Raw genomic sequence first — 17,276 nt, 5'->3', positions numbered from 1 at the left:
CGATCTGAATCGCTTTGTGTACGACTCCACCGACCGCGTTCTTGCAACGCTTCCGCATCGCGATCTTCAAGGGTATGAAGATGCACTCCCCTCTCTCTCGTTGCTAGTTATTCCATAGATTGATCTTGGTGATGCGTAGAAAATTTTGAATTTCTGCTACGTTCCCCAACAGTGGCATCATGAGCTAGGTCTATGCGTAGATTCTATGCACGAGTAGAACACAAAGTAGTTGTGGGCGATGATTTGTTCAATTTGCTTACCGTTACTAGTCTTATCTTGATTCGGCGGCATTGTGGGATGAAGCGCCCGGACCGACCTTACACGTACACTTACATGAGACAGGTTCCACCGACTGACATGCACTTGATGCATAAGGTGGCTAGCAGGTGTCTGTCTCTCCCACTTTAGTTGGATCAGATTTGATGAAAAGGGTCCTTATGAAGGGTAAATAGAAATTGGCATATGACCGTTGTGGCTTTTGCGTAGGTAAGAAACGTTCTTGCTAGAAACCCATAGCAGCCACGTAAAACATGCAACAACAATTAGAGGACGTCTAACTTGTTTTTGCAGGGTATGCTATGTGATGTGATATGGCCAAAAGGATGTGATGAATTATATATATGTGATGTATGAGATTGATCATGTTCTTGTAATAGGAATCACGACTTGCATGTCCATGAGTATGACAACCGGCAGGAGCCATAGGAGTTGTCTTAATTTATTGTATGACCTGCGTGTCAATGAAAAACGCCATGTAATTACTTTACTTTATTGCTAACCGTTAGCCATAGTAGTAGAAGTAATAGTTGGCTAGACAACTTCATGAAGACACGATGATGGAGATCATGATGATGGAGATCATGGTGTCATGCCGGTGACGAAGGTGATCATGCCGCGCCTCGAAGATGGAGATAAAAAGGCGCAAGATGATATTGGCCGTATCATGTCACTTTATGATTTGCATGTGATGTTTGTCATGTTTACATCTTATTTGCTTAGAACGACGGTAGCATAAATAAGATGATCCCTCACTAAAATTTCAAGAGATGTGTTCCCCCTAACTGTGCACCGTTGCGAAGGTTCATTGTTTCGAAGCACCACGTGATGATTGGGTGTGATAGATTCTAACGTTCGCATACAACGGGTGTAAGCCAGATTTACACATGCGAAACACTTAGGTTGACTTGACGAGCCTAGCATGTACAGACATGGCCTCGGTACACAAGAGACCGAAAGGTCGAACATGAGTCGTATAGTAGATACAATCAACATGGAGATGTTCACCATCGATGACTAGTCCGTCTCACGTGATGATCGGACACGGTCTAGTCGATTCGGATCATGTATCACTTAGATGACTAGAGGGATGTCTATCTAAGTGGGAGTTCATTAAATAATTTGATTAGATGAACTTAATTGTCATGAACATAGTCAAAAGGTCTTTGCAAATTATGTCATAGCTTACGCTTTAGTTCTACTGTTTGAGATATGTTCCTAGAGAAAATTTAGTTGAAAGTTGATAGTAGCAATTATGCGGACTGGGTCCGTATATTGAGGATTGTCCTCATTGCTGCACAGAAGGCTTATGTCCTTAATGCACCGCTCGGTGTGCTGAACCTCGAGCGTCGTCTGTAGATGTTGCGAAACATCTGACATACACATTTTGATGACTACGTGATAGTTCAGTGCGTAATGCTAATGGTTTAAAACTGTGGCACCAAAGACGTTTTGAAACGTCGCAAAACATATGAGATGTTCCAAAGACTGAAATCGGGATTTCAGACTAGTGCCCACGTCAAGAGGTATGAGACCTCTGACAAGTTTCTTAAGCCTGCAAACTAAGGGAGAAAAGCTCAATCGTTGAGCACGTGCTCAGATTGTCTAAGTACTACAATCGCTTGAATCGAGTGGGAGTTAATCTTCCAGATGAGATAGTGATGGTTCTCCATAGTCACTGCCACCAAGCTATTAGAGCTTCGCGATGAACTATAACATATCAGGGATAGACATGATGATCCTTGAGCAACTCGCGATGTTTGACACCGCGAAAGTAGAAATCAAGTAGGAGCATCAATTGTTGATGGTTAGTAAAACCACTAGTTTCAAGAAGGGCAAGGGAAAGAAGGGATACTTCATGAAACGGCAAATCAGTTGCTGCTCTAGTGAAGAAACCCAAGGTTGAACCCAAACCCGAGACTAAGTGCTTCTGTAATGAGGGGAACGGTCACTGAAGCAGAACTACCCTAGATACTTGGTAGATGAGAAGGCAGGCAAGGTCAACAGAAGTATATTGGATATACATTATATTAATGTGTACTTTACTAGTACTCCTAGTAGCACCAGGGTACTAGATACCGGTTCGGTTGCTAAGTGTTGGTAACTCGAAATAAAAGGCTACGGAATAAACGAAGACTAGATGAAGGTGAGATGACGATATGTGTTGGAAGTGTTTCCAAGGTTGATGTGATCAAACATCGCATGCTCCCTCTACCATCGAGATTGCTGTTAAACCTAAATAATTGTTATTTGGTGTTTGCATTGAGCATAGACATGATTGGATTATGTTTATCGCAATACGGTAACTCATTTAAGGAGAATAATTGTTACTTTGTTTATTTGAATAATGCCTTCAATGGTCTTGCACCTAAAATGAATCTCGATCGTAGTGATACACATGTTCATGCCAAAAGATATAAAATAGTAATGATAGTACCACATACTTGTGGCACTGCCATTTGAGTCATATTGGTATAAAACGCATGAAGAAGCTCCATGTTGATGGATCTTTGGACTCACTCGTTTTGAAAAGATTGAGACATGCGAACCATGTCTATTGGTAGATATGCATGAAGAAACTCCATACAGATGGATCGTTTGGACTCACTTGAGACATGCAAATCATACCACATGGGCAAGATGACTGAAAGGCCTCGTTTTCAGTAAGATGGAACAAGAAAGCAACTTGTTGGAAGTAATACATTTTGATGTGTGCAGTCCAATGAGTGATGAGGCATGCAGTGGATATCGTTATGTTCTTACTTCACAGATGATTTGAGTAGATGCTGAGTATATTTACTTGATGAAACACAAGTCTGAATTATTGAAAGGTTCAAGTAATTTCAGAGTGAAGTTGAAGATCGTCGTGACAAGAGGATAAAATGTCTGTGATATGATCATAGAGATGAATATCTGAGTTACGAGTTTGGCACACAATTAAGACATTGTGGAAATTGTTTCACAACTAATACCGCCTGGAACACCATAGTGTGATGGTGTGTCCGAACATCATAACTGCACCCTATTGGATATGGTGCATACCATGATGTCTCTTATCGAATTACCACTATCGTTTATGGGTTAGGCATTAGAGACAACCGCATTCACTTTAAATAGGGCACCACGCATTTCCATTGAGACGACACCGTATGAACTATGGTTTAGAGAAACCTAAGCTGTCGTTTCTTAAAAGTTTGGGGTTGTGATGCTTATGTGAAAAGTTTCAGGCTGATAAGCTCGAACCCAAAGCGGATAAATGCATCTTCATAGAATACCCAAAACAGTTGGGTATACCTCCTATTTCAGATCCGGAAGCAAAGTGATTGTTTCTAGAAACAGGTCCTTTCTCGAGGAAAAGTTTCTCTCGAAAGAATTGAGTGGGAGGATGGTGGAGAATTGATGAGGTTATTGAACCGTCACTTCAACTAGTGTGTAGCAGGGCACAGGAAGTTGTTCCCGTGGCACCTACACCAATTGAAGTGGAAGCTTATGATAGTGACCATGAAACTTTGGATCAAGTCACTACCAAACCTCGTAGGTCGACAAGGATGTGTACTACTTCAGAGTGGTACGTAATCCTGTCTTGGAAGTCATGTTGCTAGACAACAATGAACCTACGAGCTATGGAGAAGCGATGGTGGCCCAGATTCCGACGAATGGCTCGAGGCCATAAAATCTGAGAGAGGATCCATGTATAAAAACAAAGTATAGACGTTGGAAGAACTACTTGATGGTCATAAGGTTGTTGGGTGCAGATGGATTTTAAAAGGAAGACAGACAATGATGGTAAGTGTCACCATTAAGAAAGCTCGACTTGTCGTTAAGATGTTTTCCGGCAAGTTCAAGGAGTTGACTACGATGAGACTTTCTCACTCGTAGCGATGCTAAGAGTCTGTTGGAATTATATTAGCAGTTACTGCATTATTTATGAAATCTTGCAGACAGGATGTCAAAAAACATTGTTTCCTCGACAATTTTCTTGAGGAAAGGTTGTATGTGATACAACCAGAAGGTTTTATCAATCCTGAAAGATGCTAACAAGTATGCAAAGCTCCAGCAATCCTTCTAAGGACTGGAGTAAGCATCTCGGAGTTGGAATATGCGCTTTGATGAGATGATCAAAGATTTTGGGTTTATACAAAGTTTATGAGAAACTTGTATTTCCAAAGAAGTGAGTGGGAGCACTATAGAATTTTTGATGAGTATATGTTGTTAACATATTGTTGATCAGAAATGATGTAGAATTTCTGGAAAGCATACAGGGTTATTTGAAAAGTGTTTTTCAATGGAAAACCTGAATTAAGCTACTTGAACATTGAGCATCAAGATCTATAAGGATAGATCAAAAACGCTTAATAGTACTTCCAAATGAATACATATCGTGACAAGATTTTGAAGGAGTTCAAAATAGATCAGCAAAGAAGGAGTTCTTGGCTGTGTTACAAGGTGTGAGTATTGAGTAAGACACAAGACCTGACCACGGCAGAAGAGAGAGAAAGGACGAAGGTCGTCCCCCATGCTTTAGACGTAGGCTCTACAGTATGCTATGCTGTGTACCGCACCTAAAGTGTGCCTTGCCATGAGTTGGTCAAGGGGTACAAGAGTGATCCAGGAATGGATCACATGACAGCGGTCGAACTTATCCTTAGTAATTAGTGGACTAAGGAATTTTCTCGATTATGGAGGTGGTAAAAGAGTTCGTCGTAAGGGGTTACGTCGATGCAAACTTTGACACTAATCCGGATGACTCTGAGTAGTAAACTGGATTCGCATAGTAGAGCAGTTATTTGGAATAGATCCAAGTAGCGCGTGGTAGCTGCATCTACAAGATGACATAGATATTTGTAAAGCACACACGGATCTGAAAGGTTCAGACCCGTTGACTAATAACCTCTCTCACAAGCGAGATATGAACAAACCCCATGGGTGTTGGATTCATTACAATCACATAGTGATGTGAACTAGATTATTGACTCTAGTGCAAGTGGGAGACTGTTGGAAATATGCCCTAGAGGCAATAATAAATGGTTATTATTGTATTTCCTTGTTCATGATAATTGTCTATTGTTCATGCTATAATTGTATTAACTGGAAACCGTAATACATGTGTGAATACATAGACCACAACATGTCCCTAGTAAGCCTCTAGTTGACTAGCTCGTTGATCAATAGATGGTTATGGTTTCCTGACCATGGACATTGGATGTCATTGATAACGGGATCACATCATTGGGAGAATGATGTGATGGACAAGACCCAATCCTAAGCATAGCACAAGATCGTGTAGTTCGTTTGCTAGAGCTTTTCTAATGTCAAGTATCATTTCCTTAGACCATGAGATTGTGCAACTCCCGGATACCGTAGGAATGCTTTGGGTGTACCAAACATCACAACGTAACTGGGTGGCTATAAAGGTGCACTACAGGTATCTCCGAAAGTGTCTATTGGGTTGGCACGAATCGAGACTGGGATTTGTCACTCCGTATGACGGAGAGGTATCTCTGGGCCCACTCGGTAATGCATCATCATAATGAGCTCAATGTGACTAAGGAGTTAGCCACGGGATCATGCATTACGGAACGAGTAAATAGACTTGCCAGTAACGAGATTGAACAAGGTATAGGGATACCGACGATCGAATCTCGGGCAAGTAACATACCGATAGACAAAGGGAATTGTATACGGGGTTGATTGAATCCCCGACATCGTGGTTCATCCGATGAGATCATCGTGGAACATGTGGGAGCCAACATGGGTATCCAGATCCCGCTGTTGGTTATTGGCCGGAGAACGTCTCGGTCATGTCTGCATGGTTCCCGAACCCGTAGGGTCTACACACTTAAGGTTCGATGACGCTAGGGTTATAGGGAATAGATATACGTGGTTACCGAATGTTGTTCGGAGTCCCGGATGAGATCCCGGACGTCACGAGGAGTTCCGGAATGGTCCGGAGGTAAAGAATAATATATAGGAAGTGAGGTTTTGGCCGCCGGAAGAGTTTCGGGCGTCACCGGTAATGTACCGGGACCACCGGAGGGTTCCGGGGGTCCACCGGGAGGAGCCACCAGCCCCGGAGGCTTGCATGCACCAAGAGTGGGAAGGGACCAGCCCCTGAGTGGGCTGGTGCGCCTCCCACCAGGGCCCAAGGCGCAGCTTGGAGGGGAAAGGGGGAAACCCTAGGCGTAGATGGGCCTAAGGCCCAACCTAGGGCGCGCCCCCCTCTCTCCCCCTCTTGGCCGCCCCCTAGGGGTGGGAACCCTAGAGGGGGTGCACCCTCCTCCCCTCCTCCTATAAATAGTGGGGGTTTTGGGGCTGCAGAAGATATGAGTCTCCCTCTCTCTTGGCGCAGCCCTACCCCTCTCCCTCCTCGTCTCTCGCAGTGCTTGGTGAAGCCCTGCTGGAGTGCCACGCTCCTCCATCACCACCATGCCATTGCGCTGCTGCTGGACGGAGTCTTCCCCAACCTCTCCCTCTCTCCTTGCTGGATCAAGGCACGGGAGACGTCACCGGGCTGCATGTGTGTTGAACGCGGAGGCACCGTTGTTCGGTGCTTAGATCGGATTCGGCCCCGATCTGAATCGCTTCGTGTACGACTCCACCGACCATGTTCTTGCAACGCTTCCGCATCGCGATCTTCAAGGGTATGAAGATGCACTCCCCTCTCTCTTGTTGCTAGTTATTCCATAGATTTATCTTGGTGATGCCTAGAAAATTTTGAATTTCTGCTACGTTCCCCAACAGTTAGTAATTGCCGCATTTTATGATTATGAAATCTGGCAAATGGACATCAAAATTGCATTCCTGAAAGGATCGAGAAGAGGTGTCTAGAGGGGGGGTGGTGAATAGACTCTAATCAAGAAAAGTTGCAGTTTTTAATTTCCTTAAGTTGATGTGGAGTTTTGGCACAAGTTTAAGCATTCACAATACATATCAAGCAAGCATGCCAAGAGTATATGAGCAGCGGAAAGTAAAGCATGCAAGTTGCAAGAATGTAAAGGGATGGGATTGGAGTGTGCAAACGCAATTTGGAGACACGGAGATTTTTTTTATCCATGGTTCCGATAGGTGGTGCTATCGTACATCCACGTTGATGGAGACTTCAACCCACGAAGGGTAACGGTTGCGCGAGTCCACGGAGAGCTCCACCCACGAAGGGTCCACGAAGAAGCAACCTTGTCTATCCCACCATGGCCGTCGCTCACGAAGGACTTGCCTCACTAGGGTAGATCTTCACGAAGTAGGCGATCTCCTTGCCCTTACAAACTCCTTGGTTCAACTCCACAATCTTGACGGAGGCTCCCAAGTGACACCTAGCCATTCTAGGAGACACCACTCTCTAAGAAGTAACAAATGGTGTGTTGATGATGAACTCCTTGCTCTTGTGCTTCAAATGATAGTCTCCCCAACACTCAACTCTCTCTCTCATAGGATTTGGATTTGGTGGAAAGAAGATTTGAGTGGAAAGCAACTTGGGGAAGGCTAGAGATCAAGATTTATGTGGTTGGAATGGAATATCTTGACCTCAACACAAGTGTAGGTGGTTCTCTCTCAGAAAATATGTGTTGGAAGTGTAGACATGTTCTGATGGCTCTCTCCACGAGTGAAGAGTGGGTGGAGGGGTATTTATAGCCTCCACACAAAATCTAACCGTTACACACAAATCACCAAACTCGGTGGGACCGACTCAAAGAACTCGGTCAGACCGATTTGGTTCATAATGTGACCGTTAGGCATTTCGGTGGGACCGAATGGATCAACTCGGTGGGACCAATGTGCTAGGGTTAGGGTAAATCCTCATCTCGGTTTGACCGCTTACTCAAACTCGGTGGGACCGATTTGGGTAATAAGCGAAACAGAGAGTTGGTCAGGCAAACTCGGTGGGACCGATTGCATATCTCGGCGGGACCAAAATTAGTGCAATAGGCAACAGAGAGTTTGCAAGCCCATCTCGGTGAGACCGAGATCCCACCGGTGTGACCGAATTGATTAGGGTTTCTGGCAGTGGCTATGTCAACTGAACTCGGTGGCTCCGGATATGAAATTTTGGTGGGGCCGAGTTGTACTTTTTGGTTTAGGACATATGTGGATGTGAGAAAGTAATTGAGGGTTTTGGAGCATATCACTAAGCACTTTGAGCAAGAACCTCATTAAGCAACACCTCATCCCTGCTTAATAGTATTGGCTTTTCCTATAGACTCAATGTGATCTTGGATCACTAAAATATAAAATGTAGAGTCTTGTTCTTTGAGCTTGAGCCAATCTTCCGTCCTTAGCATTTTGAAGGGGTTCCACATCCTCTAGTCCATGCCACTCCATTGTTGAACTTATCTGAAACATACTAGGTAGAAGCATTAGTCCAACAAGAGATATGTTGACATTAATTACCAAAATCACCCAGGGAGCACTTGTGCTTTCAATCTCCCCCTTTTTGGTAATTGATGACAACATACATCAAAGCTTTAGATAAAGATATAGAGAATAACAAGTAAAGCTTTGGAAAGACATATAACATGCATAGGCTCCCCCTATATGTATGCACTCATGTAAATATGGAACAGAGGAGTATGTGAATGCATAAGCATGATAGAGTAAGCCATGTGTTACATGTATCTTGGCTATATGCATCAGAGTAAATGATGTGAATATAGGAAATGTACCTTCATGTTCATGAGTCCTTCTTGCAAACAGTATGTACATCAGTAAGAAGTTCTCATGCACATGACTGAGATGTATATACTTACCTTGTGGTCTTTGAGTTGGCTTAGGAAGGAATGAACCTGAGTAAACAAGGTTAGATAACACAGATACATCTACTAGCCAAAGCAAACAAAAGAAACCACAAGAGTCCCAAGACTGGGATGACATGTAGAGAGTGAGTACTGAGTACTCTATTGGATATAGACATTTCCCCAAAGGTAAAGATGTGCAATGAATTCGAGGATTTCCTTCCCTTAGATGTCTTGCTCCCCCTGAATCTTGCATGGGAAATTGGGAGAAGATAGGGAACAGAAAATCAGAGCAAAGAAAAAAAAGAAATAGAGCTAATGCTAACAATCAAATATGAACATGTCTTTCCCCTCTTAAAGACATGTGACTTCTCTCCTCTTGAACACCAAGCATCTAGGGTTTTCTTACACTCTCCCCCTGAGTATTCTCTCTTTAAGCTTTGATGTGATCTCTCTCTCCCCCTTTCACATCAATTTCCAAGAAGGGCTCTTCTGGATCTTTACTACAAATGGGTTTGGTCCTTGAGTCACAAAGCAAGTTGAACGTGATGCTGATAGAGGACAAGAATCATTGAGTGGAGCTGGAGCAGAAAGAATGCAGAAACAAGTGGCAAGCTATCATTCCTGCAGCGAAATCGGTAGCACCGAGTTGTGTGCTTCGGTGGAACCGAGAGAATTCGGTTGGGCCGAAGAAAACAAACCGGTGTGACCGAGTTCATCACAGTGAAAACACTTGTCACCTCAGCTCACTAGGCAATTAAGATCTCACAAGGATTTGCAAGAAATTAGCTGAAAGATTTGCAAAGAATTGGACGCTCAGAATGCAGAACACAAGTAAACAGAAAATAAATCTAGATGAAGTTTTTTTTGAAATGGAAGGGGAAATAAATATGCAAGAAACAAATGCAAGAACTTAGAGAAACACTAGAGAACTTCATCTAGAATTGGGTGGCGACAAGGTCACCTATGTTAGAGTATATTGACTTAGGAGTCAAGTGAGGGCACTTGATCATAGGTCATACTCATCGTTTAATCTCAAAATGGGGTTACCATTTTTCGTTTAAGCATCTTGATGTATTCACATCTTGTTGAGTTGCTTTGCCCCATGACTTGGAATAAAGCTTCTCTAAGACGGAACAACATACCTTGGGTGGTGGTGTTGATCTTGATCATGTAGTTGAACTTGTGTGGGTTGCTCAAGGTTGATGTGGCTCATCAAGAGTTGGGAGCACCACTTGGAATTTGAGTTCATCTACCTACATGGGTTAGTTTTGCAAGGAAGAGCACTTGTGTATCCAAAATGGCAATCATAAAATTTAACATAGAATTTGTCAAAGGATATATTTGAAGGGTTTTGCGCTTCCTTGTCTTCAACCACCATTGTGTAGAGACTTGGTGATGTAGAAATTGCTCAAGATTTGAGTGAGTTGCAATTTCATGGAATTAGATTCATCCAAGTACCTACAAGGGTTAGATAGCATGCAAGGGTGCAAGAATATCCAAGACATATAGATAGCATCATGAAGGAAATATCAAGGATTAGTCAAAGGCTCATGCCTTGCATGTATCCAAATGGAGTTCCTACTCCAAGTTTGAAGCATCAATGATGTTCAATTCACCTCTCAAACGGCAAAAGACTTTCTCATCAAGTGGTTTGGTAAATATATCCGCTAATTGCTTATCGGTGTGAACATGCTTAAGATCAATGTCCCCTTTGGCAACGTGATCTCGAATGAAATGATGACAAACTTCAATATGCTTAGTTCGAGAATGTTGCACGGGATTGTGAGCAATCTTGATAGCACTTTCATTGTCACAAAGCAATGGAACATGTTTCACATATATCCCATAATCTTTAAGAGTTTGGGTTATCCAAAGTAATTGAGCACAACATGAACCAGCGGCAATGTATTCCACTTCGGCGGTGGATAAGGATAGCGAGTTTTGTTTCTTGGAGGACCAAGACACAAGAGATCTACCAAGAAATTGACAAGTACCCGAAGTGGACTTTCTATCAACCTTGTCTCCGGCATAGTCCGAATCGGAGTAACCAACAAGATCGAAAGAAGACCTCTTAGGATACCAAATGCCAAAATTTGGTGTGTGGATTAAGTATCTCACTATCCTTTTCACAGCCTTAAGATGACACTCTTTAGGGGCCGCTTGATATCGTGCACACATGCACACACTCAGCATAATATCGGGACGAGAGGCACATAGATATAACAATGAACCAATCATAGAGCGGTAAACTTTTTGATCAACCGGTTCACCGTCCTTAGTCAAGTCAAGATGTCCACTAGTAGGCATGGGTGTAGACATACCTTTGCATTCTTGCATATTGAACTTCTTGAATAAGTCCTTGGTGTACTTTGTTTGAGAAACAAAGGTAACTTCCTTAGTTTGCTTAATTTGCAAACCAAGAAAGAATTTGAGTTCACTCATCATAGACATCTCAAACTTCTCCGACATTAGCTTTCCAAACTTCTCACTAAAATGAGGGTTAGTCGAACCAAATATAATATCATCAACATAAATTTGGCATACAAATAGTTCTCCATTAACCCTTTTAGTAAAAAGAGTAGAATCAACTTTTCCAAGTTCAAAGCCTTTTTCAATAAGGAACTTGGTCAAGCATTTATACCACGCTCTAGAAGCTTGTTTAAGACCATAAAGGGCTTTGTGAAGTTTGTAAACATGATTAGGTTTCTTAGGATTGACAAAGCCGGGAGGTTGCTTAACATAAACTTCCTCCTCAATTTCACCATTTAGAAAAGCACTTTTAATGTCCATTTGGTACAAGGTGATATCATGGTGATTAGCATAAGCAAGTAAGATGCGAATGGACTCAAGTCTAGCAACGGGAGCATATGTCTCACCATAGTCCATACCTTCAACTTGAGTGTAGCCTTGGGCGACTAGGCGTGCTTTGTTGCGGACGACTTGACCATCTTCATCTTGCTTGTTGAGAAACACCCATTTGGTACCAATGATGTTGTGGTTGTTGTCGGGCTTCTCGACCAATGTCCACACTTGGTTTCTCTCAAAGTTGTGTAGCTCTTCATGCATAGCGTTTATCCAATCTGGATCTTCCAATACTTCTTCAACCTTCATAGGTTCAATGCTAGAGATGAATTAGTAATGTTCACAAAAGTTAGCCAAACGAGTTTTAGAGCGAGTGATTCTCCCGATTTGGATATCATTGTAGATTTGTTCGACGGGATGGTCTTTGGCGATTCTTGCTCGAACTCGTGGGAGCTTTGGCTTGGCTCGAGTTGGAACATCCTCTTCATCTTGTTCTTCTTCTTTGTCTTATTCATTGTTGACGTTGTCATTCTCTTGTCGCGGTGGAGAAGGAGGTTGTTGATGTTCATCTTGGTGTACTTCCTCGTTTTCTTTGTCTTGGTGTGTCCCACTTGTGGATGCTTCCGTATCAATTCTTGGTTCACCTTGTCGTGAGGTAGAAGCTTCCACTTGGACGGACGAGGTACTCTCCTTCACCTCCGTAGGACGAATCTTGCCAATAGACAAGTCTTGGATAGCTTCCGAAGGGTCTTTGTCTCTTACATCAATTGGCAATTGCTCTACTTGTGAGCCGTTAGATTCATCAAACTTCACATCTACCGTCTCTTCAACCTTTCGGGTGAAATTGTTGTAGACACGGTAAGTGTGAGAGTTTGAGCCATAACCAAGTAGGAAACCTTCATGAGATTTAGGAGCAAATTTAGAACGACGATGCTTATCAAGAATGTAGCACTTTGAGCCAAATACTCGAAAGTATCCAACTTGGGGTTTGTTACCGGTGAGGAGCTCGTATGCCGTCTTGCCGAGTAGCTTGTGAAGATACAAGTGATTTGTTGCATGACAAGTTGTCTCAACCGCTTTCGCCCAAAAGTGGTTTGGAGTCTTGTACTCATCAAGCATCGTTCTTGCCATCTCAATAAGAGTCCAGTTCTTTCTCTCAACAACTCCATTTTGTTGAGGCGTGTACGTAGCCGAGAACTCGTGTGAAATCCCTTCTTCGTCAAGAAAGGTATCCACATTTGCGTTCTTGAACTCCGTTCCGTTATCGCTCCGAATCTTCTTGATCTTCACGTCAAATTGATTTTGGGCCTTCCTAGCGAAGTTTTTGAAGATCTTTTGGACCTGCGATTTGTCATCAAGAAAGAACACCCACGTAAATCTTGAAAAATCATCGACTATGACTAGTCCGAATGAGTTACCACCGAGACTCTTGTAGGCATTGGGACCAAAGAGATCCATGTGAAGTAGCTCGAGTGGTCTTCTCGTGGTCATGATGTTCTTCGCGCGATGACTTCCTCCAACCCGTTTTCCTGCCTGACAAGCACTACACAGTCTATCCTTGTCAAATATGACATCTTTTACTCCAAGGATATGATCACCTTTAATAAGCTTATCAAGATTTCACATGCCCACATGACCTAGCCTTCTATGCCACAACCAGCCTTTAGAAGATTTAGCAATTAAGCAAGTTCTAGGTTGAGCCTTTTTAGTGAAATCAACAATGTAAAGATCACCTCTACGTATACCAGTAAAGACCATTTTATGATTGTCTCTTCGAAACACTTGGCAATCTATCTCAGTAAATAGGACATTGAAACCGAAATCAGCAAGTCTAGATACTGAAAGTAAATTGTACCCAAGAGATTCAACGAGCATGACATTTTGTATGGAGCTATCATGTGAGATGGCCACCTTACCTAGGCCAACCACCTTACCCTGTGAGTTATCACCAAAGGTGGCATACTTTCGAGGGCCGTCGTTTTCAGCAAGCTCACGGAACATGTCTTTATCTCCGGTCATATGATCAGTACATCCACTATCAAGGACCCATTCCTTTCCTCCAGCCATGTAGCCGTGAAGATTTGCCATAAGACCAAAGTGTCTCATCGCATCATCAAGATCATAGTCACTATCAATCATCCTCATCATAGTATCTATGTTCAACATCATCTTGTGATTGATCAACTCCTAGAGAGGGTAATTCATTAGATAAATGATCATTCCTATGGTTATCTTTATGAATTCTAATAGCTTCGGAATTGATGTTGCTAATGATTCCAACATCTCCTTTGGCACACATGAGATTGGTAAGATCAAATAGACAATCACCAAACATAGGATCACTGGAATTCATCTTACTCAAGGCAATAGACTTATGGAGAATTTCGTCTAAATTTTTCAAGGAATAATTTGGAAATCGTTCCTCAAGAAATCTCCAAATAGTATAGGCACAATCAAGAGTAGGCAAACTAGCAATCAAATTTTTGGGCAATCCTCTAATGATAAGATTGATAGTTCTAAGATTGCGAATCATGTCAAGATCCTCTTCGGGTGAAGGATGCAAAGGATCAATATGAGGTGCACAAGGGCTAGTAATGTACTTGTTCAAATGATATTCATTGAAAATCTCAAGCATTTCATTTTTCCACTCATAGAAGAACTCTCCATCAAGAATAGGCACTCTACATCTAAGACTCCCCAAAGTAGACACATCCATCTTCCTCCAAAGGTGTTTAAACCAAGGCAATGGAGACCAAAGCTCTGATACCAATTGAAAGGATCGAGAAGAGGTGTCTAGAGGGGGGAGAATAGACTCTAATCCAGAAAAGTTGGAGTTTTTAATTCTTTATGTTGATGTGGAGTTTTAGTACAAGTTTAAGCATTCACAATACATATCAAGAAAGCATGCCAAGAGTATATGAGCATCGGAAAGTAAAGCATGCAAGTTGCAAGAATGTAAAGGGATGGGATTGGAGTGTGCAAACGCAATTTGGAGACACGGAGATTTTTTATCCGTGGTTCCGATAGGTGGTGCTATCGTACATCCACGTTGATGGAGACTTCAACCCACGAAGGGTAACGGTTGCGCGAGTCCACGAAGGGCTCCACCCACGAAGGGTCCACGAAGAAGCAACCTTGTCTATCCCACCATGGCCGTCGCCCACGAAGGACTTGCCTCACTAGGGTAGATCTTCACGAAGTAGGCGATCTCCTTGCCCTTACAAACTCCTTGGTTCAACTCCAAAATCTTGACGGAGGCTCCCAAGTGACACCTAGCCAATCTAGGAGACACCACTCTCCAAGAAGTAACAAATGGTGTGTTGATGATGAACTCCTTGCTCTTGTGCTTCAAATGATAGTCTCCCCAACACTCAACTCTCTCTCACAGGATTTGGATTCGGTGGAAAGAAGATTTGAGTGGAAAGCAACTTGGGGAAGGCTAGAGATCAAGATTTATGTGGTTGGAATGGAATATCTTGACCTCAACACAAGTGTAGGTGGTTCTCTCTCAGAAAATATGTGTTGGAAGTGTAGGCATGTTCTGATGGCTCTCTCCACGAGTGAAGAGTGGGTGGAGGGGTATTTATAGCCTCCACACAAAATCTAACCATTACACACAAATCACCAAACTCGGTGGGACCGACTCAAAGAACTCGGTCAGACCGATTTGATTCATAATGTGACCGTTAGGCATTTCGGTGGGACCAAATGGATCAACTCGGTGGGACCGATGTGCTAGGGTTAAGGTAAATCCTCATCTCGATTTGACCGATTACTCAAACTTGGTGGGACCGATTTGGGTAATAAGCGAAACAGAGAGTTGGTTAGGCAAGCTCGGTGGGACCGATTGCATATCTCGGCGGGGCCGAAATTAGTGCAATAGGCAACAGAGAGTTTGCAAGCCATCTCGGTGAGACCGAGATACCATCGGTGTGACCGAATTGATTAGGGTTTCTGGCAGTGGCTATGTCAACTGAACTCGGTGGCTCCGGATATGAAATTTCGGTGGGGCCGAGTTGTACTTTTTGGTTTAGGACATATGTGGATGTGAGAAAGTAATTGAGGATTTTCGAGCATATCACTAAGCACTTTGAGCAAGAACCTCATTAAGCAACACCTCATCCCTTCTTAATAGTATTGGCTTTTCCTATAGACTCAATGTGATCTTGGATCACTAAAATAGAAAATTTAGAGTCTTGTGCTTTGAGTTTGAGCCAATCTTCTGTCCTTAGCATTTTGAAGGGGTTCCACATCCTCTAGTCCATGCCACTCCATTGTTGAACTTATCTGAAACATACTAAGTAGAAGCATTAGTCCAACAAGAGATATGTTGACATTAATTACTAAAATCACCCAGGGAGCACTTGTGCTTTCAAAATCCTTAATGGATTTCTTAAACAAGAGTTGTATATGATGCAACCAGAAGGTTTTGTCGAGCGTAAAGGTGCTAATAAAAGTGTGCAAGCTCCAGCGATCCATCTATGGACTGGTGCAAGCATCTCGGAGTTGGAATATACACTTTGATGAGGTGATCAAAGCATATTGTTTTATTCAGACTTATGGTGAAGCCTGTATTTACAAGAAAGTGAGTGGTAGCTCTGTAGCATTTCTGATACTATATGTGGATGACATATTGTTGATCGGAAATGATATAGAATTTCTGGATAGCATAAAAGAATACTTGAATAAGAATTTTTCAATGAAAGACCTTGGTGAAGCTACTTATATATTGGGCATCAAGATCTATATGGATAGATCGAGACACTTAATAGGACTTTCACAAAGTATATACCTTGGCAAATTTTGAAAAAGTTCAAAATAGATTAGTCACAGAAAGGGTTCTTATCTGTGTTGTAAGGTGTGAAGTTGAGTAAGACTCAAAACCCGACCACGACAGAAGATAGAGAGAGAATGAAAGTCATTCCCTATGTCTCAGCCATAGGTTCTATAAAATATGCCATGTTGTATACCAGACATATTGTGTACCTTGCCATGAGTTTGGCAAGGAAGTACAATAGTGATCCAGAAGTAGATCACTAGACAACAGACAAAATGTACTCCTAATGTCTGAGTTGGTAGAATAGTCTTCATGGGTTTTTTCGTCTGGTTTATTTTCGTCTCACCTTCCATCACCCCTTCCACGTTAATTTTTTCTTCTTCGCATTTAAAACCGAATCACGTCTGATACTCCTTATATTTATTCGTGCTTGTTTTGGTAGGTGTCGATTTAATTCAATCATGTAAATATTTAGTAATTAAGAATTCAAAAATAATACCATATATATAAGATCACCTTTCAAACAAATCACCTTCTTCGCCACGGAACCCCACGGACGCCTCCGCCGCCGCCGTCACCTTCGCGGATTCGTCGCTACGGAACCCCACGGACGCCTCCGCCGCCGTCACCTTCACGGATCCGTCGCTGCGGAACCCACGGATGCCTCACTGGGATCGCGGCCGCCGCCGCTG

This window comes from Triticum aestivum, chromosome 4D, assembly GCF_018294505.1.
Source record: "Triticum aestivum cultivar Chinese Spring chromosome 4D, IWGSC CS RefSeq v2.1, whole genome shotgun sequence".
NCBI classification, from domain to species: domain Eukaryota; kingdom Viridiplantae; phylum Streptophyta; class Magnoliopsida; order Poales; family Poaceae; genus Triticum; species Triticum aestivum.
This window is presented reverse-complemented; position numbering follows the sequence as displayed.